At 50.5% G+C, this 15,904-nt stretch overlaps 3 non-coding genes across 3 annotated transcripts; 1 reads left to right on the top strand and 2 right to left on the bottom strand.

The window, feature by feature from the left end:
* Positions 1–154: 154 nt before the first annotated feature.
* On the bottom strand, positions 155–227 carry TRNAF-GAA (transfer RNA phenylalanine (anticodon GAA)). Its single transcript has one exon. It is a non-coding gene; the product is annotated as a tRNA-Phe (tRNA).
* A 1,932-nt stretch (positions 228–2,159) lies between these two features.
* TRNAE-UUC (transfer RNA glutamic acid (anticodon UUC)) lies at positions 2,160–2,231 on the bottom strand. The gene has a single exon. It is a non-coding gene; the product is annotated as a tRNA-Glu (tRNA).
* Positions 2,232–2,915: 684 nt separating this feature from the next.
* Positions 2,916–2,988, top strand: TRNAR-UCG (transfer RNA arginine (anticodon UCG)). Its single transcript has one exon. It is a non-coding gene; the product is annotated as a tRNA-Arg (tRNA).
* The last annotated feature ends 12,916 nt before the right edge of the window (positions 2,989–15,904 follow it).

A 15,904-nucleotide genomic window follows, 5' to 3' on the forward strand; every position in this document is an offset into this window, starting at 1 on the left:
AATGAAAGAGGGATTCGAAAGAAGAGAGGGGGAGGAAGAAAGAAGCTCACCTGGAAGAAATCAAGATTGATGTTGTTTTATTTTACCAAGTTTTAGAGGGTTTAAAGTTTAACTATGCAGTAGTGATTGTAATATATTTCAAACAAAAAGTGTCTGCCGAAACCCGGGATCGAACCAGGGACCTTTAGATCTTCAGTCTAACGCTCTCCCAACTGAGCTATTTCGGCGGACTCTGTTCCCAGCGTGTGACCGCTCTGGCTCCAGAGACCCTGGTGGTTTTCCGCATTATTGGTGAGTTTACAGGGGTTATTACCAGGCGTCCAGGGCTCTCATCACCTCCGCCCTCACACTGAGAGAAGCCTCGCTGGGGGGCGCTGCTCTCCTCCCAGCACTGAAGACCAGACACGGAGCTGGCATTTTAAGCAGTGACGTCATCGACGCCGTGACTCTTCCCTAAACTCAACCAAATCCAGGCAGGTAAAACTGCCCCCACCCTAAGGAGCCATCGAGCGTCACTGGCACCGGGACCCGCCTGTGATGGGTGGATGTTGTGAGCAATGGGTCTGTTGGGCGGCTGCTCTGAACTCACACCCAGAGGCACGCGCCTCCCTGGACCATGGATCACAGAACACACACATGACCACAAACAGGATCCTGCTCCTGCAGGGGGAAGTGGGGCGGGAGTCCATTACTTTACAGAATACCCTACATCAAGCTGCTTTTTATTTTCAAAATAGGTTTATTTCCAGCGTAAAAACGTATAAACCATCCAAGGATAAAGTGTTAAACATTAAAAACACAATTCAGTCTATTCCACATCTTCCATGAAATCCATTAAACCCTCCTCACATCACTGCGGACCCCCCATCATCGGGACTCTTCCAATCACATCACTTCACTCTTGGTGACAATGTACAACTTTTGTATAATTGTGAATAATGATAATATCTTGTTAATTTCAGTGCTGGACAGGCAGAAAATACGTTTTTTCAGCACGAGCAGCACATGGCTGTGCAGGACTGCATGTATGCAGCGTATTTCCACTATTTGCACGTTCTCGAAGCGCTATGGAACCTGAGTGCCCTTTCTAGCTCAGGGGTTCATGTTTATCAATCATTCAGTAGATTTGTAGAGCGCTTCTTGTCGCCCGTGGGGGTTTCCAGGCGCTGGCAGGGTCCAGAGTGGACTCTTGATATATTCATTTTCATTGCCACTTAAAGCCCTGCCTCTCACATTGTCCACACGTGAGTCTGTGTCCGGTAAGGTTGCGTCACACCATCACTCTTCTAAAACCACTTTCTCCCTTGTCACACTGTCCACAAGAGGAATTTTATCAATTTAAAGACGAGTATCTTGAACATCCGAAGCTGTTCAAGCCCAGAGGATTCTCCCACTGCCCCTGGACTCCCACAAACCCTCGAGGACACGTTTGTAGAGTGGAGAATACTTGATTTTACCGCCATCTTCATGTGTAACATACTACGCGCCTTTTTCACTTCACCCTTGAGCGCTATATTGGTGGCATCGCCTGTGCACCTTCACCTGTGTCACTTCTAGTTTTCCTGCCCCCCCAAAATGCAATAAGTATATATACATTATTGATTTTCAATTTCTGATCCCACATTCTCCTCGCTTGTCGGATCTATAATTTTCTGATTGAATTGCTGCTTGTGTTGATTGTTTTCGTCATTTCCTGTAAATCTTCGGGGTCACTTAGCTGCGATCAACATCCCCCAATATCTTAGAGGTCTGAAGGTTCCACAAACCATCACAATAAACTCAGACCAGGCCCCCTCTGTGAATACTATTGTGTGAGACGTGACAGGGCCCTTCTTTCATGTCACTAAAAAGCGACTTTTCACCCTTGTCGTGGCCTGCGCGGTGCCTTCTTTGGATGGGTGATGGAGGGTAAAAGACAAACCTCAAGGCGCTTCTGGGAGGAAGAAGTGATCAGCGGCTCCTCTTGTGAAACTCTCCTTCACTTTTACACTTACAACAGTGCAGGAAAGGGGTGTGGAGATCAGTGAGATTTATACGCGGTGGTTTCTGGGTAATATGCCGAAGGTATAAACATACAGAGTGAAGGAAGTGGAAATAAAATAAAGTAAAATGTGTGTAAACCATTTGTATTCTTAAAAATGTAACAGTAAAAATGTATCTTCCCATACCGGGAGTCGAACCCGGGCCGCCTGGGTGAAAACCAGGAATCCTAACCGCTAGACCATATGGGAGGCGTGTCGGTGTCGGCTAGGCTCATAATATTTGTAGTGCAAATGACCGTATCCTCTCGTAGTGTGTTCCTCAGTGTTGAATAAACCACGACTTTCGAAATAAAGAGAATAGCAAGGAATAGAGACAAACTCAGCTGCTCTGAGTCAGGGTGTGTGGGATCAGCTTGGTCATTTCCGCTCTGTACAGGAATAAAACACGCAGACTGCTGCAGGAACACGCGCCTTGGAGGAAGGAAACACCAAAGATAGAGGGTCAGCGAGGGAGGAATCTACACAGAGGTAACGAGCACCTAAACCACTGAGGCTGAAAAGAAGAATAAGACTGGCAGAGAAAAGAATGAGAAAAACACAGACTTAGAAGAAAAGACTAGAGACAAAACGGATACACAGGAGAGCGGAAGTCAACAAACTGCCCTTGTGATCTTGATCACACGCGACGATGAGCCCCATTCAGAAATACTACACACACTACAAGGACGGGTTATCAAAACGTAACCTCTGATCCTCTAGGAGCGGGGGAAAGTAAGCACCGGTGTGGAGCGGACACACATAGCGCCTGTGCACAAGTACTTGTGAGTAGAAGGTGCAGCGCCCGGAGAGTCCCCTCTCCGTCCATGGACAGTTACCACGGGCCACGGATGCTCTCAGCAGCCTCGAGTAGCACTTGCGGTGGTTTCCCACGGTGACCGCGTGGCCTAATGGATAAGGCGTCTGACTTCGAATCAGAAGATTGAGGGTTCGAGTCCCTTCGTGGTCGTGGCTCTTTTACCTACTACTGAAAGGACATTTTATGAAATCTACAATCCTGCGCACATTTCAATGTTTTTGTTTTTAAATCTATGCAGGATGCTACTAAGGAGGTGGTGATTCTAATAAATGCACACACAACCTCGCTTAATAAATATACTTTCTGCAAATTCCTAAATTGTAACTCTTTTTCACAACACGCACAGTGTCACTCACTAAAGCACTGTACAGCCTCCGTCACTAAAGCACGGCACAGTGTCCCTCACTAAATTACTGCATGGTGTCCCTCACTAAAGCATTGTACAGCGTCCCTCTCTACAGCACTGCACAGTGGCTTTCACTAAACCACTGCACAGTGTCACTCACTAAAGCACTGCAGTGTCCCTCACTAAAGCACTGCACGGTGTCCCTCACTAAATCACTGTACAGTGTCACTGAAGCACTACAGAAGGTCCCTCACTAAATCACTGCACAGCGTCCCTCACTAAATCACTGCACAGCGTCCCTCACTAAAGCACTGCACAGCGTCCCTCACTAAAGTACTGCAGAGTCCCTCACTAAAGCACTACAGAGGGTCCCTCACTAAAACACTGCAGAGTCCCTCACTAAAGCACTGCACGGAGGCGTTGAAACAATCTGCGCATAGCGGGGGTGGCCGAGTCCAACAATACCGGCCCCATGGAAACCTATGTGGAACGTTTATTGGGAGACACCTTTGGCAGAGATTGTTTCTCAACTACGTTTGCGGTGGAGCGGACTCATCGGTCCTGTAATGTTGGGCCTCAGGCCCACATGAAGGTGAAGGAGCGACACGGACACAAGGATATGTCGGGTAGCAACTGGCCACGAGCACGTGCACTCGGGCCCTTTTATTGACGGGGCCACGTCACTCGTGACACCCGTGATGGATGGGTGGGGGGGTGCAGTGTGTCCAGCCCTCGAGGGAGTGGCTGGGATTACAACTTCCTGTTGAAACACTAGAACGTGTCTCGCAGAACACTACATTCCTCCCCAACTTTATTGAAGGACAAAACACAAAAGTCAAGTCCAACCTGCGGGGAAAAACACAGTTGATGAAATACCACAGGGTCCATCAGCTTCTCGAGTCAGGTGGCAGGACGACATCAGACGTTGGCTGGTGGCCTTGGCTTGCAGCAGAACCTTCTCCGCGGGCACTCGTAGTTTAACCTGAGGGACTCAGGGCACGACCGCTGGCTTGGAGACGTCCGCTGCCTACCGTCCGTTCGCTGACAATGACGGGTCTTGCATGGCTTCCTCTTGGCTGACGTCGGTGATGGTCTGTGGTGAGATCTACTAGTTCTTTTGGTGGGCTGCGTCATGATCATGGACGGGGTCTAATGTGAGAGTTCACGGAGGTGTTGCTGGACCGACTGTCCCTGTGGAACGCTTGGCTGTGATCGGTACCCTGTCGGTGGGGCAATGTCTCTTCTCGCTCTCCCGCCTGGGGAGGCCCGTCGTCGGGGTTGCTGCGGGACTATAGGAAGGCTGCGCTGGAGCCGCTGCTTGTGTGCCGTCTGGGGCAGCTGCAGGACCGCCGAGGAGCCGTTGCTTGGTCGCACGCACAACCCTCACGGGTGGATGAGTCTTGGCCAAGACTTGCACTCGTTGCCGCGGTTCCGGTGTAGGCCAGGTTCACAGGAGGTTTTGGGTTCCCTTTAGTCGGCTGGTGTGGCAACGGTTAAGGACTCCAGTCCATCGGTACTCAGGGAGTGGTGCTTGACGCATGTGCCGATGGCTGGCGTGGGTGACGGTTGCCAGCCATGTGGTGATTCGGAATGACAGGTGTTGGTGATTTGCTGGGAGAGTTCGGATGTTAGGATGGACCTGGGCAGCCACGTGCTTCCGCCTTGCTGATGTTGAGTGTCCATGGCGGCTTAACACGTAGAGTGTGTTGATCCTCTCTTGCCTGGCTTGGGGGCCACTGCCGACTCCATCTTGAGGCGGTGTGAGGACGGACACTCAGGGCAGATCTTCACCCATGGCATCTGCGGACAGGAGCAGGGATGCCCCTTGACTTGGACAGCCGACGCTTGGGGAGTGGCCGTTCACCTGGAGACGTGTTGTGGAGAGACGCGGTTTGCAACTGCTGCGGCTTACGTTCGGTTCTCCTGTGAGGCAGTGCCCAGGGACGGTGATCCGCCTTGGTGGCTGTCAGATGTGTCAGGGTGAGCTCTTGGCTTGCTGTGAGTCCCCGGTCTTCCCCTTTTTCCGGTCTATTCAGTCTTCCTGTGTCTTCCGGTTTTTCAGGGTGACAGGGCTGTCACTCTTCTTTCTTCGAGGGCGTTGTGCTTGGACCTCGAGGCGGCGCTGTCATGGCGCCGGCTTCTGCCTTCGCTCCGGCGCGCTCCTTGCTTGCTGGGCGGCGTGACGTCCAGTCGCGTGTCGCTGGCGTTGGAGCGCCTGTTGCTGTGGCGGCCGCCACGTGGAGTGTGCGACTCCTTCCTTGCCTGTCGTGGGTCACCGCCGACTCCATCTTGAGGCTGTGTTGAGGAGGACACTGTGTCACGGACACTGTGACGCTTTCGGGCCGCTGCGGGTGCGACTCCTCTTTTGCCTGTTGTGGGTCACCGCCGACTCCATCTTGAGGCAGTGTTGAGGAGGACCCTGTGTTGCTTTTCTGCCCTCTGCGGGGCTTCGCTGGTGCAGTGGGGACATGGTCGCTCTCTGTGCTGCGCTCAGCTGTGTGTCGTTGCGGAGATGCTTCTATCTCCCGTGTGCCTGCCCGCGTTGTCGGATTCACTGGTGTGGTCTTCTACGTGCTCCGGACCACGTTTGCTCCGTCTTTGCCTTGCGTGCTCTCTTCCAGCACTGGGGTGCCTGTGGTGTGGTTGGCGGTTGTGCCTGTTCACCACAAAGGGGCAGGTGATGCGACCTCTTCCTTGGCGGTGGCGTTGGACAGCCACGTGTTGTGCGTGCACTGCACCAGTTTTCCTTGTGCTATTGCGGGAGGCAGCTCCCTTGGGACGTTGCTGTGTCGGCTGGTCGTCCGCTCTTGTGGCTTGTGTCGCAGCGTATTTGGTGTTGCTGCTTGAGCTTGATCGGCGCGTGCCTGGGCTGGAGAAGGTTACGGGCTTCCAAAGAGTACTCAGTGTTGCGTAACAGTATTTTCTTGCCAAAGTCTAAACAGCCTGTCAGGGTGTTGCGCTTCGCACCCCGCCGCCGTATGCTTCTCTTGGGGTTTGCTGTCTCGTGCGTCTCGGTACTTCCTCGTGCTGTCGTAGTCCTGGGCCTCTGGTTGTATCTCGGCCATGCGGTGACTGCATGTGCCAGCAAATCCTAGCAGATGGCTTGCCCCTTCTTCATTGACGTGCAGTGAGCGGCTGACGTGTGTTGAGGCTTGGTGCTTCTGTGAAGGGGCAGCACGTCCTTCTTCACTCCTGTCTGCGGGGAGGCGTGGTCACTGCAGGAGACCCCGGTCAATCCTTCTTGCGGTTGCCAGCGAGGTAAGTCTTGGCTTTTGTCTTGCGGGAGTGGTGGAAGCTTAACGCTTCCTCAGCTGGCTTCTCTTCCTTCCTCAGCAGCCTCAGCTGTGTCCGCCTGGCGAAGGAAAACAGGTCGGGGTCCTGCAGCCTGCTAGTTTTCTGTGCGATGCGGCCAGACGACCGCTCGGGCGTGCTGTGGACAATCACTGTGAGACAGGGTATAGGGGTGCGGTTCCCTTCCTGCAGTACTGCACACCATCATTAGGGGGCACTGCCCTTGTCTGCAAAGGCTGTTGCAGTTGATGCTTGCTGGCCTGTGTGCTTGGAGAGGCATATGAGGCACCCCTCTTTCGCGGTACTGGCTTCTTGGGCCTCAGGGTAAATCTGTCCTTGGACTGTGGGATTCTGCTGGTATAGGCGATGCCGGTACCGGCTTGTGTTGCTTCAACGCACTGTGACCGGGATTATGCACTGGCAAGCGCTTGTAGAGAGGCCACTGCCGTTTGACTTCGTGCTTCCAGGCCATACATACTGCTCATGCTGGCAGATCCGCTCATGCGCCGTGCGGTGCACAACATGCACGGTGGGGCAGTGGGTGCGGGAGCAGTGCTCTGTGGATGTCAAAGGAGGCCAAAGTTTTTCCCCTCTCCTACCATCTTCCTTGGCATTAGCGCGGTGACTCTGTGGCACTCTGGATACACTCACCGCCTCCCAGCACACGAGGGACAAACTCTACTACTGGCAGGTGCGGCTCTGCAGGAGAGAGGAGCGCAGTCAGTCGATAGCGCGGGAGGCTTCCAAGGTACGCGGGGGTATTGCAGGCTGTGCAGCAGTGCTTGGGGCAGAGTTGGCTTGACCCTCACGAGTGTCTTTGCGCGTCGAGGCCCCCTATTCCTTTCCAGCACTTTACGGGCTTTGGTGTGTGCATTGAGTTTGCGGGACAATCGGGGCATTTCCTGTGTGCTGCTTCTTGTGGGACGCTGCGGTATTCCCAGGCAACCGCCAGGTGGCGCTGCGCGCCGCTCTTTCAGCCGCCGTAGCCGTTTTGTCGATCACGAGCGTGATGTCGGAGTTAGGCGGGCTTCTCCTTTTTGTGGGCCGCATCCGGGTGTGGGAGACAGAGGCATTTGCCGGGTCATTTCGCGGCGCTGGATCGGAGCCTTCTGCTGTGACGCGGCTTTGCTGGGCAGCCGGCGGCAGACAAGATGGACTACCCCCTCCTGAGCAGGTAAGGGGGGCACGGACTCATTCCCCGCAATGCCGCCTCACTGTCACTTCCTCCCCCGGCGCTCACTGAGCAGTCGCTGAGTGGGGGTGCAGCGCGTCCTCCCTGGGCAATTTCAGTCCTACCTCAGGTGCTACAGCCGCTCTGGTGCATCGGCGTCCACTGGTGCTCTCCTGTGTCAGGGCTCACAGATGCCTGCGCTCTGCAGGGGTGCCGTAGGGTGGCCCACTTTCCCTCCGGTGTAGGTGCTTCAGGAGGCGTTCAGCTGCGCCGCGACGGTCGCCAGTCGGCGGACGCTGAGGTGGCCCGCTACTGCCCTCGGGGGGAATTCAAGCATCGCAGTGGGGCGGTAGGCTTATCACCCTCACACCTGAGCTGGGCATCGGCGTCTTCTCTCCGCTGCACCGTAGCTGATGAGGGTGGGAGGCAGCCAGTCTCCGGTCGACACACCGTGACGCTGTCAAACTCGCTTCACGGGCTGCGGGAAATTCACATCTCTGGCATGTTCCCTCCCCTCGAGGGACGATGAAGCGCCGAGACGCAGGCACACGGGGTCAGACCCGCCTCGTCGCCAGTGTAATGTTGGGCCTCAGGCCCACATGAAGGTGAAGGAGCGACACGGACACAAGGATATGTCGGGTAGCAACTGGCCACGAGCACGTGCACTCGGGCCCTTTTATTGACGGGGCCACGTCACTCGTGACACCCGTGATGGATGGGTGGGGGGGTGCAGTGTGTCCAGCCCTCGAGGGAGTGGCTGGGATTACAACTTCCTGTTGAAACACTAGAACGTGTCTCGCAGGACACTACAGGTCCCTGGCCCCCAGATCTGCTCCTGGTGCTCCCCCCCCCTCGTCTTATCATCGCGCGCCTGCTGAATTATCATGATAGAGATGTCGCGATGAGAAAGGCTAGGGAAGTGGAAAATCTGCTGTACCAAGGAATGACTCTTTCTCTAGACCCAGACTTCATGGCACTAGTGCAGGAGGCCCGGCGCAAGCTTCACGATATATAAAAGACGCTGCGGATTGAGAATATTCGCTATTCCATGTTGTACCCGGCGCGCCTCCGTGTGCAACTCAACGGTAAAACTACTATCTTTGACACACCGGCCGAGGCAGCTGACGTCTTGAAACGACATAAATCGGACAGAGCGGCTTCCCCTGCAAAGTAGAACGCTGGTCACTGGGAGCACGGACTCACTGTACTGGTACATATAGTCAGTGGTCGAAGTGGGGGGAAAAAAGTAGGGGAACTGTGGGCGGAGATTCAGAGGGCGGGAATAACCCAAGAATTGGCTCAGTGGGCGGAGCCAGAGGTGTGGCCACAATGTGCAAATATCCCATTTTTAGTATTTGTTTGGCATTTCACTGCCCAGTTTAATCAACCAATGGATACACATGATTATATAAGGTTATAATGAGTTATTGACATTAAAACACATTCACAAAGTGGGATATGCTTCTAATCACAGAATGCCTCAAATACAATAAAATGTGGAAGCACAGGCAATTTGTCTCCGAGCCATGGTGTTTATCATCAGCACTTCTCCCTTTTTCCACAACAGCAGTTCAAACATGAATGGCAAAATATCCTAGTTTGCAAATGTTTTCTATATAACTCTGGCTCTGCCATATTTGCCTCCTAAAGCAAGATCTGCTGCATGATCTGACCATTTAAACTAATAAATTGTTTGTAGCTCAAATGTATCAAAAGTTAACAAAAAATGTGACTTGTTTTGCTGCGGAGTGGATGGCCTATTGCAAAGGTTGACTGATCACCTTTCTCACCGTTGCATTTGTATGTTACACTGGTGCTAATAAGGCAAAATCTTTCCAAAGACTGTTAGCATGTCTACACGTAAAAATAATGAAATATCAGAAAATATACTGCATTACGCTGCAGCCTTTTTTTAAATGCATAATTTAGTCAACACTGTGGCATAATTTTGTCCTCCTTTGCTGCATATTTAATTCCAGTGGCCCCACAGCAAGCAGCACATGTTAAAAGTGCTTGTGAATGAAGCAGAGAGACTGTGAAGTTTGCAAACTTAGTTTGGTGTGCGTGCAAATTCTGCATTGCCAATCCCTGGTGAGTTGCAGCCACTACTTCTGAAACAAGGCCAATGGAGCTAACTATGGTTGAGGCAGACTGGCCTCAAGGGCACTGGCGGTGCCCTGTGCATTAATGTTTGTTAGTACCCCCCAATGACCACCTCTGCCATGGATTACCTCACTACCACCATTTAACAGTGCCCCTCAAGTCTCCATAACCACACTCTCTCTCAGATGCATTTAATTTGATTTACAGCGCCACTCATACCAGTGTAGGGTGTCAGAGCACTTTACATCACACACATTACTCAAATACAATCAATATGTGCGTAAATCACTGTATAGAAAATGTTACATAAGACTAAGGACTAGAAGGTGTAGGAGTCACATGACAACCATACTTCTGGGCGGTATAGTTTAATAGTGATTGGTCTGGAGAAACAAACTCAGAATTGTAAAACGTTATACCATGGTTGGGGGTTCTCTTTAATAATCAGAATTGATTTCTGTCCAAAAAAACAATTTTTGCAACATTAGGATAATCAAAGACTGGGGGGAAAAACATAACGCTCTAATTCATACCTTGCAGGTTGTATGCAGCTCTTAGATGAAAGTTAATAGCTCACTGTTGTATGTTAGGATTTTAACTTATAAACTGCAAGTAACAAAAGGATCTCTGACAAAAGCAGTAGCCCACTGACCTATTTACATTATGTGCACTTTGTGATCTGTGTAGGAAGGTGGAATCTGACTACATGGGTGCCCCCACTTTTTTCCTGGTGTTTTGCTGGTTTTCGACTTAGTCTGGCTGGGATCCTGCTATTCAGGACCCCAGCCTATCTGCTTTCTCCCTTAAATTTATTACAAGTACTATAGGTACACTCCAGATTGGATTCTGGGGTACCCTTATAAGTCTCTAGTATATGGTATACCATGTACCAAGGGCATAGGTACCCCAGAGGCCTACCAGGGGCTGCAGCATGTATTGTGTCACCCCTGGGAAGCCTTTTCAAAATAAAACCAAAGGAAATGATGGACGGAGTGTTGAACATTGCAAGCACTCACCCCCAGTCAACTGATCTGGGTTTAATCCATCACCGTTCTTTAGCCCACTCTGCCACCCCAGTTCAGACATAGCCATATGCAAATCAGTCTGACCCTGTGCCTCATGGGAACAGTCCAGCCCGAACTGCCAAGCCATGTTTTCCCTGGACCAGAAACAAGCTTCCTAGGACCGGTTTCTGGCATTTCAGCCGTCTTCAGCCAGGCTTGCTTGAATCCAGTGGCAAAGTGAGCAAGGGACTCACGTCTGAGCATACCCTGCCAACTTATGGCGAACAAAGCAAAACCAAAGGAAGATTGTTTCCGGTCCAGGGAAGACATGAACTGGGGTGGCAGAGTGGGCTAAAGAACGGTGATGGATTAAACCCAGATCAGTTGACTGGGGGTGAGTGCTTGCAATATTCAACACTCCGTCCATCATTTCCTTTGGTTTTAGCCTTTCAAAATGACACCACAGGTCTGCTACTGCAGCCTGGGTATGGTGGTGCATGCACCCCTTACTGAGATATAGGTTCACTATATCTCTATATAACTGCACATATAAATCAGACACCCCTATGGTTGGCCTTACCAATCCTGAAGGCAGGGTGTTGGGTTTTATGTGAGAGGGTGCCCATGCATGAGCAGAGCCCCTCAGCAGCCTTCAGAACCTTTATTCTGGGGTTGTTTGTGATGCTGCCAAACCATACACTCTTAAGTGCATTATAACCAAACGGTAAATGCTAACTTTGGAATGGCTGCACGGAAACATGTTGTATTTGGTGTCAAACACTTTGGAATCATACCCCCACACCAGTAACTGGTGTGGGAGTATGATCCCACCCTTCTAGAGGGAGAGACATGACAGCACCTGTATACCCGGTACCAGCTACCAGAGCCCTGGCATCACAAAATGGATGCTGCCAGCCACCGACACGAGTCTGCCCTCCTGTTGCTGGACGAAACTCCGGCAGGGGAGGCCTGGACAATAGGTTTCCTGTCACAGGGAGGTGTCACCACCTCCCAGAAAGGCTTTAGTGTATTGGGGATGGGTGGGTGCTTTAAAGTTCAGCACTGGGGGCACATTTGGTGTCCCTGTGCATAGTCCAGCTCAAACCGGTTGCAGGGGCTATCAGCCCCTGCTCTGGCACGAAACTGGACAAAGGAAATGGGTGTAGCCACCCCTCTTTCCTGACCCTCCCATAGGTGGGTCCCTAGAGTTTGTCCCACCCCTTCCTTGGGTATAAGAAAGGAACCCCTGGCTACAGGACTTTAGATTACACCTGGACGAAACTCTGATACTTGTAGTGTGCTTACTTCAATACTGAATCCTGGAACTTCTACATTGAACTAGATAAGTAAAGAATATCCCTTGGAGTAAAGGATTTACTCTGATACTGAATCCTGGAACATCTACATTGAACTAGATAAGTAAAGAATCTCCCTTGGAGTAAAGGAGTTACTCCCCTGCAAGGCAGGCACCAAAGACAGATCTGACCGGTTTGCAGCTCCAAAGCTCCCGCCAGACTCCGAAGAATTGTGCAACACAGGAGGTGGGTTTCCGTGGTCTTAGAGGTCGAACGTGCCCACAGCAAGTCTGAGGCCCGTATCCCTCATGGCGACCGTGCAAACCGAACCCCTGGACACCACATCACTTTGCAGAAGCATCAGCTTTCCAACAACTCCTGCAGCTAAGCTTTGGATTACTTATAGCCCTTACCCCGAGCAGCATTTGCACTGAAGATTGCCCGCCTACACTCCACGAGTGTTCCGTGAGCTGGCCCTTTGTGTTTTCTCTCGAGGTCCCTTCGCGATCCCTAGTCTGTCGACTGGTGGGACCCTGTGAAGGCAACTTTACCTCTAATTAGGCTTACCTGATTGCTCCAGACGTGTCCTGACTCTCCATTGCTTGGGGAGTCCCCAGGACCTTGCTGGTCCGCACCAAAGCATCTTTTCTCTTCCTGCATGGGTTGCTGTTGCCAAGGCTTGTTGTGTTCAATACGAGGACCGACACCCCAGCACTCGACATCCTTTGTGGGACAGCTCAAATCCAGCTTCTGGTTGTCGTCGACTCCTCCTGGTCCTCGTAGCTGCAGAGTCAAGCTTCGCCTCTTCGCACTTGAATCACCCAACATCGGTGGGGTTTCGTCTACCGTGCCCCTGGTCACTAGCAAGTGACCCAGACTCCGTACCCTCTGCTTTCAGGTTCTTCTGATCTTCGATACAGGCTTGGATCACACTGGACACTTTTCTCCTTCCCGGCAGCAGCACTTTGCAGTAGATCGCCATTGAAATCAATGACGATCCCCGACACCATTTGACACCTATGCACCCGGCTTCCCTGGGTGAGGTAACTCAAGTACTCCGGTGCTCCCGTGGGTGCTGGCCCTAGAACCCCCTAAGTCTAAAGGGGTTTTCTCAAAGTCCTCTCCTAAGTGTCCTTAACTTCTAAAATTCCAACCATGACTTTCCCATAAAATAGTATGGGGCTCGCGCCTGTGTTCTCACACTGCACACGTCCCCTGTGGGTCTCCTGTGTCACTACCTTGGGTGGTTCCTTGGGGTCCCAGCGATTCTACGTGCTTTAGGCACTGTGTCTAGTGAAGTTGTGGTTCTTATACCACTTTCTTAATATATGGTTTGGTCCGCCCCTAGGGCCCATTGTATATTGTGCTATTTACTGTCGTTTTAGAACTGTATTATTGTGTATCTTGGACTCTAATCTCATAAAGAGATTAGTAGTGAGTGTTTAGAAATAAATACATATATTTTATATATACCTTGAGTGGATCTCCTTTCATTTAGTAATTCAAGAGGTTATAATCTGGTAAACCAAGCTGCTTTACACTCCTTCAAGACTTAGACTGAAGACTGCTCTCCATAGCTACCACTAGGATAGCTTTCAATAAAGGTTGTCTTTAAACCTATCATCAATGAGGGTTGTTTGGACTGGTAGAAGGTGCCCACTATAACTAGTGGACAGCATATACCAGGCCAACTTCTCACAATCTGTATGGTACATGTTCTTTGCAGCAGGCACATTAACCCTCTGAGCTACCTTTCCATGAATCAGAACTTCCACTAGACAAAATGATCTCTCTCTAGGAAGAACATTAAACACCAGAGTCATCATGGCATTTTTATTGTTGCCGAAAATTGCTGGAGGCCAGGAAGGAGGCAGCAATCACTTTAAAAACCTTAATATACTTGCAAACATAATGCCTCCACCCAAAGTCAGCACCCGGTGCGGTCACACCGGTTGCACTGCTCTAGAGCTGGCCCTTCTCAAGTGTCCTGTGACCTCAGTGACAGAGTCACTATCGCTCTAGGGTGTGCTGCTTCATAGGCCTGTCTGCAAGACTGGAGGTGAACTTCAATATGGATTGTGGTGGACAAACCTTGAAGGTTAACCCACACTTGCCAATGCTAGGGTCCACCTGCTGGTGCTAAGACACCAGGGCTTCTAAGGTCTTGCGCAGCCTTCTAAGGTCTAGCATTGGATTGTGCTCTCTCAGGAGAGTGGTCTGGCGGACTGGTTATTAAGGCTGAACCTGGTTCCCCAGTTCCAAATTCAGCAGCTCTGGCCATAGTGCCACATCCTCTCCCCCACTGAACACCATACTGCCCCACTGAGAAAAACTCACACTGCCTTCAACTACAACCCAATTGCTGCCGGGTATAAACACCTGGATGCGGCTCAATTTAAATGACGCAGAGCAATATGCAGTCTACAAAAAAAAAGTGGCAACATCCTGCAAAAAGCAAACACTCATAGGGAATGCAAAATTTAGCAAACCATGGGCCATATGTAGAAAGCAAAATTGCGATCGCAAACGCCGAAATTCGCCGAATTTCGGAGTTTGCGATCACAATTTTGCTAAGTGGTATGTAGGAAGGCAAATCTGCGTGCAAAATAAGGAATCGCTAAATTTGCAATTCCTTATTTTTCAATTGCATTTAAGTAATCGCAAATTTTGCGATTCCTTAAATGCAATGTAAGAAACACCAAAAAAGTGCAATTTGGCCTTAAGGAATCGCAAATTACCACCAACTACAGGTTGGTGGTAATTTGCGATTTCTTTCAAAAATGCATATTTTTGCATTTTTCAAAGTGGCATGTGGTGCACACACATGTCCTTAGGGCATGTATGTGTGCCACATGTGCACCCATGCTCATTTCAGGGGTGCAACAGGGTGTCCTTTTGACACCCTGGCACACTTAAAATTGCATTCTCAATTTGCGATTCTCTAATTGAGAATCGCAAATTAAGAATGTCTTCCCATTCATTCCTATGGGCCTCTAGGCCCATAGGAATGAATGGGGAGGTATTCCTTAATTGCGAATTGCAATTTGCAATTCGCAATTAAGGAATATGTAGGATTCGCAAAATTATTTGCTAATCCTACCTACATTCCGTTTTGCAATTCTCTAATTGCGATTCCCTAAAAATTGCAATTAGAGAATCGCAAAACACGTTCTACCTACATATGGCCCCATGTGAATTGTAAGCAGGAACAACATGGTTACCTTAATGCGTTTACACTCACTATTCAGAATTCAGTGAGTGCTCTTGCCTGAAAAGTTAAGGACATGACTACAGGGCCCTGAATGGACCCATTTCAATGCCCATTGCTTATATCCTTACAAAACGTAAGCAGTATGGTAAAAAGACCACATCCCTGTACGCAGAGCCGCAGTACACATTTTGTTTTCCAATCCACACTTTGCAGTACCTCCAGGATTGGGGCACTAGTTGCAAGCCCAGGGAAAACAAAGACAAGAAAACAAAAATAGCGCTTCACTGGCAAACTCTATAAAAGTGGCGCTAATGTGTTTGGGTGTGAATAAAATCATTCTGGTCAGTTTGCTACCAGCAGGCGCGCAACACCCATAGCACCAATATCGGCAACAGTTGTCACAAAACACATCAGTACATAAATAAACCACACAACACTGTCTTGTAAGTGGATATTGCTGCAGGTTTATTAGCATAACCAATATGCAAACATGGTGGGTTATCTTACGGGCGATCCCAGGGCAGGCCAGCCCCTATGCCGCCTGCCCGTCTGATAAGCCTGAAGTCACCATGGCAAAGCCAAATGGTGTATACCAAATATTGGGAGGGGCCACCCCTCCCATCCGTGGACCCCCAGTCCACTTGC

Source organism: Triturus cristatus, chromosome 4_1 (assembly GCF_964204655.1).
Source record: "Triturus cristatus chromosome 4_1, aTriCri1.1, whole genome shotgun sequence".
Lineage (NCBI taxonomy): Eukaryota > Metazoa > Chordata > Amphibia > Caudata > Salamandridae > Triturus > Triturus cristatus.